At 41.2% G+C, this 14,533-nt stretch overlaps 1 protein-coding gene across 6 annotated transcripts in view; it reads left to right on the top strand.

The window, feature by feature from the left end:
* Positions 1–14,533, top strand: part of Arhgef3 (Rho guanine nucleotide exchange factor 3) — a 310,186-nt gene that overhangs the window by 39,901 nt on the left and 255,752 nt on the right. The window lies entirely within an intron of this gene.

Raw genomic sequence — 14,533 nt, 5'->3', positions numbered from 1 at the left:
AATTTTATAATTTGTATTAAATTTATAAATTTTTAAAATAAAAATAGATTTAATTTAATTTTGAGTACAAGCAATGCATGGATATGTATTCCTTGTTAGAAGTGAAAATGAAGGTTGTGGCTCAGTGGTAGAGCACTTGTCTAGCACGTGTGAGGCACCGGATTCAATCCTCAGCACCACATAAAAAAATAAAATAAAAATATTGTGTCCATTTACAACTAAAAAAGAAATCTTTAAAAAAAAATTAAATGGGGCTGGGGTTGTGGCTCAGTGGTAGAGCACTCATCTCGCATGTGTGAGACCCTGGGTTCGATCCTCAGCACCACATAAAAAAAAAAATAAGTAAACAAAATAAAGATATTGTACCCATGTATAACTAAAAAAAATAAAAATTAAAAAAAATTAAATGATATCCCCATTTTGACCCCTGTCTTCATTCCCAGCTCCCTACTGCTGTACTTCCTTATACATAATACATATATGCAAAGTATGTAGTGTGTACATATATTTCCTTTTAGAATCTTCTGTGTCTAGAAACATTAAAAATTATTCTTTAAAATTAAAAAAAAATTATTCTTTGATTTCTTCTTTTTTTCTTTGTTCTTTAAACATATAGTATCATATTATGTTTGTTGGACTATTTTGTAACCATTTTATAAATTCAAGAATGTGTCTTAAAATGTTTTCAAGACAGAATATGTGAATCTCCCTTGTTTTTTAACTGCAGCAAAGTGTGTGGTGCATCCATAGTATGAGACTCTCCATTTGTTGAGCCATCTCCCTGATGATTCTGATTTGATTTGTTCAGGTTTTGCCCTTGTAATAATTCTGTGATATGCTTTCTGGTATATTCCCCTGGCACATGGGCACTTAATCCTCTAAGGAGCAGAGTTGCTGGGCTATACTCCATATGCATTTAAGATCCTAATAAGCTTGACCAAATCATTCTCTAAAGAGTGCTGCTTGTCAGCTGGGTACAGATTTTCTATTTGCCCACCTCTTGCTATACCTCAGGTCTGCCTTTTAATTTTGCTAGTCTGTTGGGTGGACAGTGGTATCTCTTCAAGGTTATAATTTCCTCTCCTTCTTTTTCCCTGGGGAAGTTCATCTTCTCAGGACTCTGTTGCCTGCTTCCATCTCCTGATAGTGCCCTTAACTCTCTGCCTTAATAGGGACCTAGCTACCTCTCCTGAGATCAAGAGCCCCAATGTACCTGGGCAGTCATGGCCCTTCCTAGAGCAGTTGCTGTATCATTTTCTCTTCTGAAAAGTATCCAGGCATGCTACTCCAGAGTGTCCATCACATGAGCATCTGCTTTTCTCTTTTTTTAGTATTGTTTTTATTTTTATTTGTTCTAATTAGTTACACATGACAGTAGAATGCATTTTGACGTATGGTACACAAATGCAGGGCTCTTCTCTTGACCCCCTTGAAGAGCCCTCATTGGATTTCCTGTCTTCAGGTGATTTTATCCACTACCACTACAGTCACTAGCAAAAAGTTGAGTATTTACAGTGTCGACCTGTGTGTGGGTCACTTGCTCTGGTTATCTCATTAATTCTCACATTGGCCCTGGAAGGTAAGGAGTGATGGTGTTATCCTGTTTTGTGACCTTTTGGTGATACACAGGAATTTGTTTAAAACCAACCCAGCAGGAAACAAAACAAAACAACCCATTGAGTCTCTTACTGGGTGACAAATAGAGCCACACTTGCTGAGTGGTAAGCTCTCCTGTGGACATAGCTTTGGAGTTGGCATGACCGTGTTTGAAGTTGCCCTGGACACACTCAGCTGTTAATCTATATCTGCAGTATTCCCAGAGGAGCAAGAGTGAGTAGGAATTGAAAGTAGTGACTTTGTCCCCATCCAGCACAAGGACATTGGCTCTTTCATACCATTAGCACCTCTGCTCTTAAGCACAGCTAGGATTGGCAGTCTCACTTATGCTTAACCAGATGTTTCTCTGGAAGGGATTTTCCAGGTTGAACACACTTGTCTTGGGAGTGAATGTACTTTATTAGGACAGACATGCCCACAGAGCTATGGAGGGAGAGCAAGTGCTTTACTTGCCCTTGAAAGACCTAATTAATCACCCTATCCTAAAGTGTTTAGCTTTTTATCTCATTCTAAGATCAAGAAATTGCAGGCAGAGCTGGGGATGTGGCTCAGTGATAGAGCCCTTGCCTAGAGCATATGTGAGGTCTTGGATTCCATCCCTAGCATTGCAAAAGGAAAGAAAAGAGTGAGAGAAGGAAGGAGGGAATTGTAGGCAGAGTGCAATTGCAAATGCTTTCCTGTTACCCGTTGTAGTGATGAACACTGAACCCAGAGAGAATTTAAGCCCAGGCAAGGCTTTATTAGGGGGTTTTGCTTGAGGCAGAAGGGAGGCAGCACATGGGGAACAGGATTCCCAGGCCGGCTCCAGCAAAGAACAAAAGCATACAGCTTTTAGGGCAGCTGCAGGGTAGTAGGAAGAGGCCTTGAGACATAATTACATGTAGGGGTGGGACTTCCCTCATGCCTTGCTACTCTTTTTCATCATATGTCTTCATGTATCACATGTCTCATTACATCTCAAGTCTCCATCTTAGTATGTGCCTTTTACTATACTAATAAGGGAACTGCTGGTTACTTCAGTGACTATTTTATATATTTGTATTATCTGGGTGTTATGGTTTGGATATGAGGTGTCTGCAAGGTCATGTGTGGGACAATGCAAGAAAGTTCAGAGAAGAAATGATTAGGTTGTGAGGGTCTTAAACTAATGAGTGAATTGATTCCTGATGGGATTAACTGGGTGATGACTGAAGGCAAAGAGTGTGCCTGGAGGAGATGGGAATTGGGTGTGGCTTTGGGATATGAATTTGTATCCGGCAAATGGAGATCTCTCTTTCTGCTTACTGATCACCATGTAAGCTGCTTCACTCTGCTATACTCTGTTACCACAATGTTCTGCCTCAGTTTGAGCCTCAAGGAATGGAGACTGCTGTCTATGGATTGAGACCTCTGAAACCGTGAGCCCTCAATTTTCCTCCTAAAATTGTTCTGGTCAGATCTTTTAGTCACAGCAGCAAAAAAGCTGACTAAAACACTGGGAAAATCTGATCTTATTTTCAGAACAGTGTAGACCCAGCTTTGTCTGACTTTAGCTGGCATTTCTGCTGACCACATAGTCTCAGAAGGCTGAGTTGACTTTCCCAGCCTCCCATCTCCCAGGTGTGTTACTTCATTCCCATAGCCTTGAAGACTGGCTCGCTTTTTTTTTTTTTTTTTTCTTGTACTGGGGATTAAACCCAGGAGTGCTCTACTACTGAGCCACATTCCCAGTCATTTTTATTATTTTATTTTCAGACAGGGTCTCCTTTATTTGCTGAGGCTGGTCTCAAACTTTTGATTCTCCTGCCTCAGCCTACCTGGGATTTCAGGTGTGTGGGGCCACTGTGCTAGACTAACTGGTGCACTTTTAACTCCTAATTTTCTAGTGTAGCTGTTAACCCCATAAGACTGAGAGCTAGTTAGGATGTCTTATTTCCCCTAAGAAGTGTTCATCCCTCAGTCCTAATGGGTCCTTTTTTCATGGGGATCCCTGATTGTGCTTTCTCAGCCTACCTCTTACATATTTCAGAGACATAAAATTTGGGACTGGAAGAGATCCTCGAGTCATTGCAGAATCATTGCATGTAACTCCTCATTACAATTTTAAGCAGACAGGTGGAGTATGAGGAAGTGATTGTCCAAGTTTAAGCTGCAGGAACAAGCGTTGGTCCCAGGTCTCTGGGGTCTGCCTCTGGCTCTTTGCATAACATCAAAGCTACCTCTCATAGGATTGTCATGATCCCTCTTGGTTCGTGGCTAGAGCTTGTTAGCTAGTAGTACTTGGGAGGAAACCAGCCCATCGATTGATTAATTGATAATTCATTCAGTGGGCATTTACTGAATACTGCTATGACAAAAAGATAGGTAATATATGTGTTCTTAGGGAATTCAGAATCTGATGCAGGAGGCATTTATGCACTTTCTGAGCTGTGATTAAGTGGAAAATCTCAAATTTCCAGAGGTCAATGAGGATGGTAACAGTATGTATCTACCGCACTCAGTTATTGAGAAATGTTCTGAGTCAATCACAGTAAAGTACCTGGCGTATAGTCAGCACCCAATAAAGGAAGCTGTATTCTTTTTTGTTGTTGTTGTTTATCTTTAATTCTGTGTAGAGTGAAGAACCAGAAAGATTTTTCCATTATGAAATTGATGGACATACATTTTCTGAAATAGTATCAATGTAACAGAGTCTCTTGTCCTACCTGCATTTGTCTTTTTAGGGTCTCTCTTAGGTACTGGAACTGCATAGGGCCAGGTCTCTCTTTTGTTCACTGTTATTTACCAAGAGCTTGGCACATAGTAGTTGCTCATTACTTTTTCTTGACTGATGAGTGTAGAGAGTGGAGTAATGAGAGACCCTGGATCCTTGAGGTGAAGACAAAGCCAACCAGCTGGTAGGGCCACAGATCAACCTGGGACCAACCCCCCGCTTTCCCAAGGACAGGACCTCCCTGGAAACCCTGTCACACACTGCGTCTCCCCCTGTGGGATGCAGTTTCACTCCTGAGATTTATGGACATTTTGCCTTTTGTCTTTTAACCAAGCTATTTTATTGTTGAGAGACCTGTTCTCACAGCATTTACTGACTGAGCAATCATTTCTTCTTACTTCACTTTAGGGTGGGTAACTCACTCTTTAGAGGCCCAAGAACATAGGATTTCTATAAGGTAAAGCCCTGGGGAGGGAAGTTTCTTGCTGCTCATGGTGTAGTCATGGAGTTAGCAGAATTTCTGAAAGTCCAGGCCTTTCCTGTAAATCCTTCCTGTTCATATACCTGTGGTAAAATGGACTCTGACCATGCTAGAAAAACAGTAAGGATTAAGTCCATTCATTCATTCATTCATCAGTTAATACCCCATTACCCTGCAGGCCTCAGCACGTAGGAAAATACTCCAGGAAGGGATCAAGCATTCCCTGCAGGGCCTTTCACCCATACACTGTATGCATGTGTATGTCTTTCTCTAAAATAAAAATCCTCCCTGGTTCATGTATTCCTCAGCATCCCTGGAGGATTAGTTCCCAGACCCTGTGGCTATCTGAGGATTCTCAAGTCCCTTAGATAAAATGTAGCTTTATTGCATATAACTTATGCATATCCTTCAGTATACCCCGGGTCATCTCTAGATTATTCATAATACCGGATATTATGGAAATCGTTCAAGGACCAATGACAAGAAAAAGTCTGTGCATGTTCAGTATAGATGTAATTTGGAGGGAAGTATTTTTTTAAAAATATTTTTTAGTTGTAGATGGACACAATACCTTTTTTTTTTTTTTTTTTTTTTTTTAATGTGGTGATGAGGATCAAACCCAGTGCTTCACACATGCTAGGCAAGCGTTCTACCACTGAGTAATAATCCTAGTCCCCAATGGGGAAGTATTTTTGATCCACATTATGAAACCCACGGATGTGGAGGGCCCACTGTATGTTTTGAGCATCTCCTCTTTGCTGGCTTTCCTCTCTTGGAAGAAAGAACTTTATGTGGTACAGTGATGCCTGACATCTGGCCCAGGCCAGCACATAGTAGACTTTGGACCCTTTGCAGCTATGGTGGGTTGACTTGGTGCAGAAACAGTAGTGCGAAGATGGCCCCACAAAGTTTTGATCTAGGATTGGGACTGGCCTCAGCAATCACATCTTGGCAGTTTCCATGCTCTAGAGCCTATCCCTGTGGATTTATTGGTTTCACTGGTTGCTGTTAGTTGCTCTCTTCTCCTTGATCCACTTATCAGCTTTCATCTTGTTGTTAGACCAGGGCTGTTTTGGTCACTGATTTTTATTAGTTCTTTGTTCACTGCCCAAAGGGCTGTGTGGGACCTGCTCCACTTCCTCCACCTTCCAGAGATTCAGCAACTGACCTTGAGAAACTAGATACTGAACAGAAGGGAAGGCAGCAGCTTATTGAAGTGAAGGGCTGCACTGTAATCCTGCAGCCAAGGAGTGGAGGATCAAGACCGACACCTGGGTTTCTTTATCCAGTCATCCATTGGTGGACACATAGCTTGTTTACATAGTTTGGCTCTTGTGAAATGAGTCACTATAAACATGGGTATGCATGTATCACTATAGTATGATGACTTGAATTCTTTTGGTTAAATACCCAGGAGCGGTATAGCTGGATCACACAGTGGTTCCATTCCCAGTCTTTTGAGAAATCTCCATACTGATTGCTGTGTGGTTGTACTAATTTACAATCTCCCCACAGTATAAAAGTGCTCCTTTTCCTCCACATACTCTTCAACATTTATTATTGTTCATCACGGTGGCTGCTCTTCTGACCGATGTGAGATGAAATCTTAGTGTAGTTTTGATTTGCATTTCCCTAATTGCCAATAATGTTGAACATTTTTTCTCATATGTTTGTTGGCCATTTGCATTTACTTTGAGAAATGTCTGTTTAATTCATTTGCCCATTTATTAATAGGGTTATTTGATTTGGAGGGGATTTTTTGAATTCTTTATATATTTGAGATATTAATCATTTGTCAAAAGAGTAGCTAGCTAGCAAATACTTTCTCCCTTTCTGTAGATTCTCTCTTCATACTCTTTATTGTTTCCTTTGTTGTGCAGAAGCTTTTTAATTTGATGCCATCCTATTTATTAACTCTTGGCATTATTTCCTGAGCTTTATTGAGAAAGTCGTTGCCTGTGCCTGTATGCTGGAGGGTTGACCCTATGTTTTCTTCTAGGAGTTGCATCATTTTTGGTCTAATTCTTAGGTCTTTGATCCATATTGAGTTGATTTTTGTGCAGTATGAGAGACAAGGGTCTAGTTTCATTTTTCTACATATGAGTAACCAGTTTTCCCAGCACCATTTGTTAAAAAGGGCTATCTTTTCTCCCAGTGTATGTTTTGGCAACTTTGTTATGGATCAGATGACTGTAGATGTGTGGGTTTGTCTCTGTGTCTTCTCTTCTGTACCACTGGTCTGTGTGTCTGTTTTTATGCCAGGACCATCATGTGCTTTATTTTTAAAGGGTTCTATAAATTTCATTCATTTAGTAAATATTTTTTGAGTGCCTGCAGTGGGCCAGCGTATATTTGGTGAATGTCTAAAGACACACAAACTGGAGACAGTTCCGGTGCGCACAGCACAACGCTCTGAGATGGCTCAAGAAATGCCAGTTGTATAATGCAACAGGCAGGAAAAGCTGGCTTTAAGAGATTTTTGTCTCTGGCCCACACTCATCTGGCAAAAAGGAAGTTCACAAGCCCAGGCTCAGGCCCAGGTGCTGCAGATGGCACTCGTGAAACAGCATCTGTCCTCATGCCTCTCCTGGCTGGCTGGAGGCCATGTGTGCACATCATGTAAATTTCCCTTCCAGGGAATCTGATAGAAAATTCCAGCTAGGCAAGAGCATAATACTTTCTCTGGAGGTATTAGCCTTTCCTACGCTAGCCAAGCACTGGACTCAGAGAGCTGGGCAGAGGTGGCATGGGGCAGCTCAACCCACTTGCCGATATGCCCTGGACCTGACGAGGTACAATTTATTAAGGCATGTTTACTAAGTGCTGTTTTTTTTCCTAGGGCATTCTGCTAAGGGTAGATGAGGAGAGTCTTCCCACCCCACAAGATAGATCTACTGTTTTTAGTCTTAGTGGGTTTTGGGGGGTACCATTTTAGTTTTTAATGTTGTTATAATCATGGTAGTTTTATTATACTTAATTCTCACTGGTGTTGATCCAGTTTTTGTTATGTTATTTTCACGTGGATGATGAGGAGGATGATTTCGTGGTACTGGTGATTAAACCCAGGAGGGGTGCTCTGCCACCGAGCTCCATCCATAACCCATTTTATTTTTCCTTCCACATTTGTTTTATTGGTGCATGTTAGTTATACATGATAAAGGAGTTTGTTGTCATTTTATTTTTTATTTTGAGAGATCTTGCTAAATTGCCAAGGCTGGCCTCAACTTACAGTCTTTCTGCCTCAGTCTGCAGAGTCGCTCGTAATGCAGGTGTGCGCCACTGCACTCGGCCATGTGTATTTTTAAAGGACTGGGTAACTTCTCATTCAAGACATATTTATGTAGTGGCTAGTGTGCAAGGCCAAACTGAAGATGAGTGAGCCTGTGGCATGTAGGCTTTGATGGGTGGAAAGTCAGCTGCTAACTTAGTAATTACTTGGGTGGAACATTCTGGCAGGTTATGGAGATGGAGTTATGGATATGTTTAAAATTTTTCTTTGGGCCTCACCAGCCCTGTGGGTAAGTTTTAATAATCTGCCCTCTATTTCCCAAAACACACAAAGTGGGTCAGAGGATTTCATTTCTCCAGTGAAATCTGGGGAATGGAGGAGCATTTTAGGCAGAGGATGAGCATTCCCAGGATGTTGTAGAATGTTTAAAAAAAAAAAAACAAAAAAAAACCCAGTACTGTAAAAGAACGTTGTGCTTATGAATAGTAGATATGTTTGTTTTTTTTTTCCACTGGGTCCCACTTTTTATTTTTTTATTGGTTGTTCAAAACATTACAAAGCTCATGACATATCATCTTTCATGCATTTGATTCAAGTGGGTAGTAGATATGTTTTTGAGTTCTGAAATGGGTCAAACTGAAATCAGTTGTTAGAGACCTAATAGCCCCTTAACTTTGTATTCTTTACCTTTTTATAATAAGGCATCATCAAAGAAGCTTTTGCCTATGGGTTGTTTTTTTTTGGGGGGGGGGCGCTCAATTATGTATTTGGATGATCTGCAAATCTGCAAAACAGTTGAAAGAAGAATCCTGCAAATCTTTATAGTTCCTTCACCTAGGTTTTATTAGAACATTTTGTCTCATCTATGTTTTCTCCCTGCCTTTTCAGCTGTGTGAGAAGGAGTGTGTGAGTGTATGTGTGTGTGTACACATATACACTTCCCCTCACTGCCAAAATCCAAAATCAAGTTGCCAACATCCTGACACTTTGTCCCTAAATAATTTGTCCTATATCTACTAAAAATAAGGACATTTCCCCACATAATGACTTATTGTTATTTACCTCTGGAAATTGCTATAATTTTATAATACCATTTAATATCAGTCTATATTTAAATGTCCTCAGTTGTTCCAAAATACCTTTTATAGGTCTTTCCCTTTCTGCCACCCTCCTCTGGGCCCAGTGCTGGCTGAGGCATTTGGATATGGCGTCTCTTCAGTCTGCCATCCAGAGCAGTGCCTTCCCTCATTTGGGCCCTTCATGTGAGACCCACGTTCTGCCTTCATCTTTGTGTGTCCTGGTAACACCTTTACCTTGGTCCTCCAGCCCTCCCTTTCCATGAACTTCAAGAGAGGCCTAGAGGCTATATCTGCAATGATAGGGCCTCGTTGGTGACTTCAGGTCCTTCAAGGTCAGGATGACCCAGACTGGTGATGCTGAGAGCCACTGGATAGGTGAAGGCACCAGTTGGTATTTAGATCTGATAAAGTATTGACCAGTTGTCAATCATTCTAACAGTGACTGGGAAAGAAAAGCATTTGTAATTTTAAAAAATGATGTCTCACAGTAGACACAGGACAGATATATGTCTCTATATATCTATGTCTACCTATTTATATATATTTAACTGCCAAAAAAGTCGTATCTGGGCACTGCTCTGTTTTTTTTTTTAACTTTCAAGTAAGATTGAATATATTTAATATCAGCCCTATAGGTGGCAAAGGGAGACATGTCAGAGAACAACCTCCTTTTTTTAAAAAAATAAACAACAACATTTTTCCTTCTTTTTTTTAAATGGTGATGCTGGGGATTGAACCCAGGGGCTATCACTTGCTAAACAGGTTTTCTACCACTGAGCTATATTCCAACCCTGTTCCCTCCTTCTTGATAGACCCAGGTCCAGTTGGGGTAGAATGTTCTTGATGGGGGAGGTGCCAGTGCTCTGTTTATGATGTTTAGGCAGGAAATGAGATCTCAAGGTTAAACTGTCATGGGAGAAGAGGAGCCTTGGAGAATGATTTGTGTGCGTGCAAGTATGAACAGGTACACGTATGTGTGTGTGTGTGTTGTCTCAAGGGAATATGAATGGTAAGGTAAGGTACCAAAAGTAGCATCAGATGTGATACAAATAAATGAACCCTCTGCCAATTTAGAGAAGGCACAGTTTAAATTAAAGCCAAGGAAATCTATTTTGAGCATCTGTACTGTGCCAGACATTGTGCTGGAAATGTGAATGGCACAAGCCAACTCTTGTGAACCTTACAGTCCAGGAGGGCACAGACCTAAATGAGCCATCTCCAGGTGGAATACATGACAAGAAAGCATGAGGAGGTGAGGACTTTGAGGTGGACCTAGGGTTTTCCCTAGGAAGGTAATAGAAAATGGAGGAGAATGAGAGGGCTAGCCAGGTTAAGAGCAAGCCATGTGGAAAGATTAACGTGTACAAAGGCTTGAGGCTAGAGAGAGATGGAAGAAGAGACAGCAGCTCAGTGTGGCCGGATCATAAAGTATAATGAAAGACTGAGTGGCCCTTGGGAGGGAGGGTTGGATCCCATGACTCTTGGTAAAATAGTGCTTAGACTCCATCCTATGGGTCCCAGGAGGACCCTAAAGCATTTTAAAGAGAGGAGTGGTGTTATTAAATCTGCATTTTGAGGAAAGGCCTCAGGCTAGATTGGGAAAAATATTTGGAGGGAGGCCAAACTCAGGACTGAGAGGAGTCAGTGGTATTATAGCCAACCAGGGAAGAGATGATGGAGATAATAAATACCTGTTGAGAATGAGTAGGTAGATAGCTTGGATATCAATCAAGAGAGGTAGAAATAAATGAAAAATATTTAGGTGATAGGATTGAGATTGTATCTGGAGGCTGAAGAAATGTGTCTACCCACCCACCTGTCCATCCATCTGTTCAACATTTATTGAATCCCTTTTGTATATCGAGGTCTGTATTTGGGGTAAGGGATACAGCAATGTGTGAAATAGACACAGTGGTCCCTACCTCAATGGAGCTTACCTTCTGGTGGGAGAGACAAACTGGACAGACAAGTCTGTATAGTGACATTAGCTGGTGATATGTGCCATGAAGGAAAATAAAGTAGGGTGAAGGGCTAAAGAATAAGAGAGTAGAATGTTAGGCAGGGAGACAGGCAGGCTTTATTTTGGGAGAATAACATTTGAACACAGACCCAAATATTGAGAGAGCAAGCCCTGTGGCCTTGATGAGGAAACTCACAGCAGGGAGAAAGGATAGCATATACGAAGGCCCAAGGGCATGAAGGGGCTTGGCCTGTGTGTGAAGCAGCAGGCAGACCAATTTAGATATGTGATGATGGGGCTATTTCATGTGTAGATCAATCTAGTTAGCTCTGTTACTGAGGGTCATGCTTGGAAAAATGGGTCTCCTCTTCCTGTGTTGGCAAAAAGAAGAACCTTTGGGGGCTTCCTCAGGTGTCTGGGGAGTGGGCAGTCTCAGGAGACCTGTTTGATGGCATCTATGTTTAGGTATGGTGTGTATTTCAAGTTTTCCACCAAAATTTACATCAGAGATGAGAAAAATATAGCAGAGCTCATTTTAATTTTTTGTTTATTAGTTCATTTAATTTATTACTTTTTTGAGGCAGGGTCTGGCTGTGTTGTCCAGGCTGGCCCTGAACTCTGTGTTCAAGCAACCCTCCTACCTGGGCCTCTTTCGTGGCTGGCCCCTGAGGACGAACACAGTTTTAGAATGGTAAGCATCTGGCTTACCATCAAATATTCATGTTTATTTTGTTGTTTATAGGAAAACTATTGATCAATAACTTCTTTTATTAATTTTGATAAATATTATCAGTTATTCTATTTGTTCTAATAGTCTTTCAGATCTTATTTCAATATTATTATTTTTTGTGGAGAAAGATTTTTTCCCAGGGTTATAATCATATCATCTGCAAGCTAATGACATTTTGCTGCTGCTTCTTTTCCAATTGGTAAGACCTGTTTTCCTTTTTCTTATCTAATTGGATTGGCAGTTGCTTCCTGTAAGGGATCCCTTACCCCAACTGAATCATGTTAACGATAGTGGAATCCCAGCTCATTTCTACCTCAAGCTGACTTTTGGCGGGAGCTGCATCTCTCTTAAGGAAGTATCCTTTTGTTTCTATCTTGTTAAATTTTTTTTTTTTTTAAGTCAGGAATGAATGTTGGAGTTTAATAAGATTTGCATCTAAGGAGACCTCTGTTTTTGTTATCCTTTCTTCTTTTTAATCCAATTAGTTCATTTGTATTATATATCATCAGATTTCCTAATATTGATCCATTCTTTCATTCCTGGCATGAGCCAAATTTGTTGGGACCTGTTTTTTTTTTTTAATAAAAAAGTATTGTTACTTTTTTATTTATTTACTTATTTTCTCGGTACTGGAGACTGAACTTGTGGATGTTCTATCACTGAGCTATATCCCCAGCCTTTTTTTTTTTTTTTTAGTGTTTATTTTGAGACAAGTTCTCGATAAGTTGCTGAGGTTGACTTCAGACTTGAGATCCTCCTGGCACAGCCTCCCAGGTTGCTGGGATTATAGACCTGGTGGCTTAAGCTATTTTTTTATCATTTAAATTAATGCTCCATGAAGGCACAGTTCATGTATCCGGTGGTTTAGAGCAATGTCAATAGGACAGCATTATTGCAGTTCTAGAAGTTGAAGCTAGAGGGATGAATAAATCATTCATTAGGCCAGCAAGCATTTATTGAATGCTTAGTGTGTGCAAAATATTGCTGGATGGATGGCCTCCACTGCCCGTGTGATTTTGTGATTCTCTGAGTGGTTCCATGAGTTAGGTTTTATGATCACGGTTGTTACAAAGGAGATAACACAATTTAATCAGGATTAAGCAGAACAGGGAATATCATGGCCATAGAAGTGGAAGCTCTGAGAGGGACTGGCTTCAGGCATGGCTGTGCTTTTTTCTGTATTGGCTTCCTCACCAAGAAGGCTTCCTCCTATCATACCAGAAGCTCCAGGCTGACCTCTCCTACCGCTGTAAAGTGAGAACTTCTTGCTCTTACTTGTTCCAGCAGAACTTGCTGAGTGGACTCAAGTTTGTGTAGCATTGGCCTCCTACTTTGGAATTCTGGAATTTGGGGGTAGAAGACAAAGGTCAGCCTCATCAGGACTGATGAACTGAGAGTCAAGGAAGGGTGGCCTCCATGGGAAGGCCAGCTGCTGATACCTACAGACAGAATCAGATGATTTGTGACCCAAACACCAGTGTACAGGCCATCTGGGCCAGCCATCCCCTTTTGTCTGTGGTCCTCACTGTTATTTCTCAGACCAGAGGGGAGGCCAGCGGGTGCCGATTCCTGACCCAATGTGAAAGTCCAGCAAGTAGGTGAGAGAATCAAGATTTTAAGTCCCTACCTGAAGTTCTAGATCTTATTTGCTCCACTGAATTATGCTTAGAAACAAGAGTGAGAGGTAAAACATTAGCCAGGTGCCTGGAGCTTTTGTTCTGTAATAAAAGGAATTCTCTGGGCTCAGCTTCTCTCCTGGCCTCCAAGCCGTACTTCAGAATTGATTTTGGTGATTCTGTGTTGTCCCCTTTTCATAATGAACTTAAGAGGCAGATATTTTTAAAAGGATGTCTTTGATAGGATATTGAATATTTTATGTAGAGCATTTAGAGAAGAAAAGTTTTAATTTTGCAAAATCTTTCCTGGTTTGATTTGTCTTCTCTTCAGATACTTTTCTTCTTTAAATCTTTATTGAGACATAAATCCACAAGTACTGGTGCCAACCTAAGGGCCGAGCTCAGTGAGTGTCCACATATGTTTATACCCCCAGATGCTGTGTAGCATTTGTTCAAAGACTGTCCCCTGCTCAGCCTCTTTTTTTGTCCCTTCTCTCCCTTCCTGCCTCTTCTTCTCCCAGAAGCACACTAAGGCTGGGGAGACAATGGCTTCCTTGCCTGTTCCTGTTCTCAGGCTGTACTTAAGTAATCAGGAGAGTACAGATCTAAATCCAAGGACAATTTAGAAATCTGCTCCTGAAGACTTGTGATGGGAAGGGAGGAGAGTAGGGTCCATTGGAAGAGAGGCAACTGCATAGAGGGGCCCCTTGTTCCAGACACTGGAGTACCCATGGTCTAACTGAGGCACAGGTCCCCTCACCTGCCTTCTTGTTCCTCTTTTACAAATAAGGAAGTCTGGAAAGAGAAGGATTTTGGGAAGGTCATCAGCTGATGCAGGCTGGAGGCTGGGTGGATGGTCCCTGAGTGCGGGCTAGCCACTCCCTGCAATCTCTGCCACCCCAGGGAGACCAAGTGGCTTCACTGCTAGATTTGGTTATAATACCTTTCACTTAGAATACTTTTGATTTTTTTTTTAAATCTTGTAAAATCTTGAAACTATGCAGGAGAGCACTGAAAGAATGTAGATGCTGGAATCTGACATTCTGAGTTCACATTCTCGCTCTGTTTTTTGACCTTGTACAGGGACATCAATCTCCATGAACTTTGTGTTTTCATCTGTAGAGGAGAT

The sequence above is a fragment of the Marmota flaviventris genome, chromosome 1 (assembly GCF_047511675.1).
Source record: "Marmota flaviventris isolate mMarFla1 chromosome 1, mMarFla1.hap1, whole genome shotgun sequence".
NCBI lineage: Eukaryota > Metazoa > Chordata > Mammalia > Rodentia > Sciuridae > Marmota > Marmota flaviventris.
The sequence above is the reverse complement of the archived record's forward strand: the minus strand, read 5'-3'. Positions and strand labels throughout refer to the sequence as shown.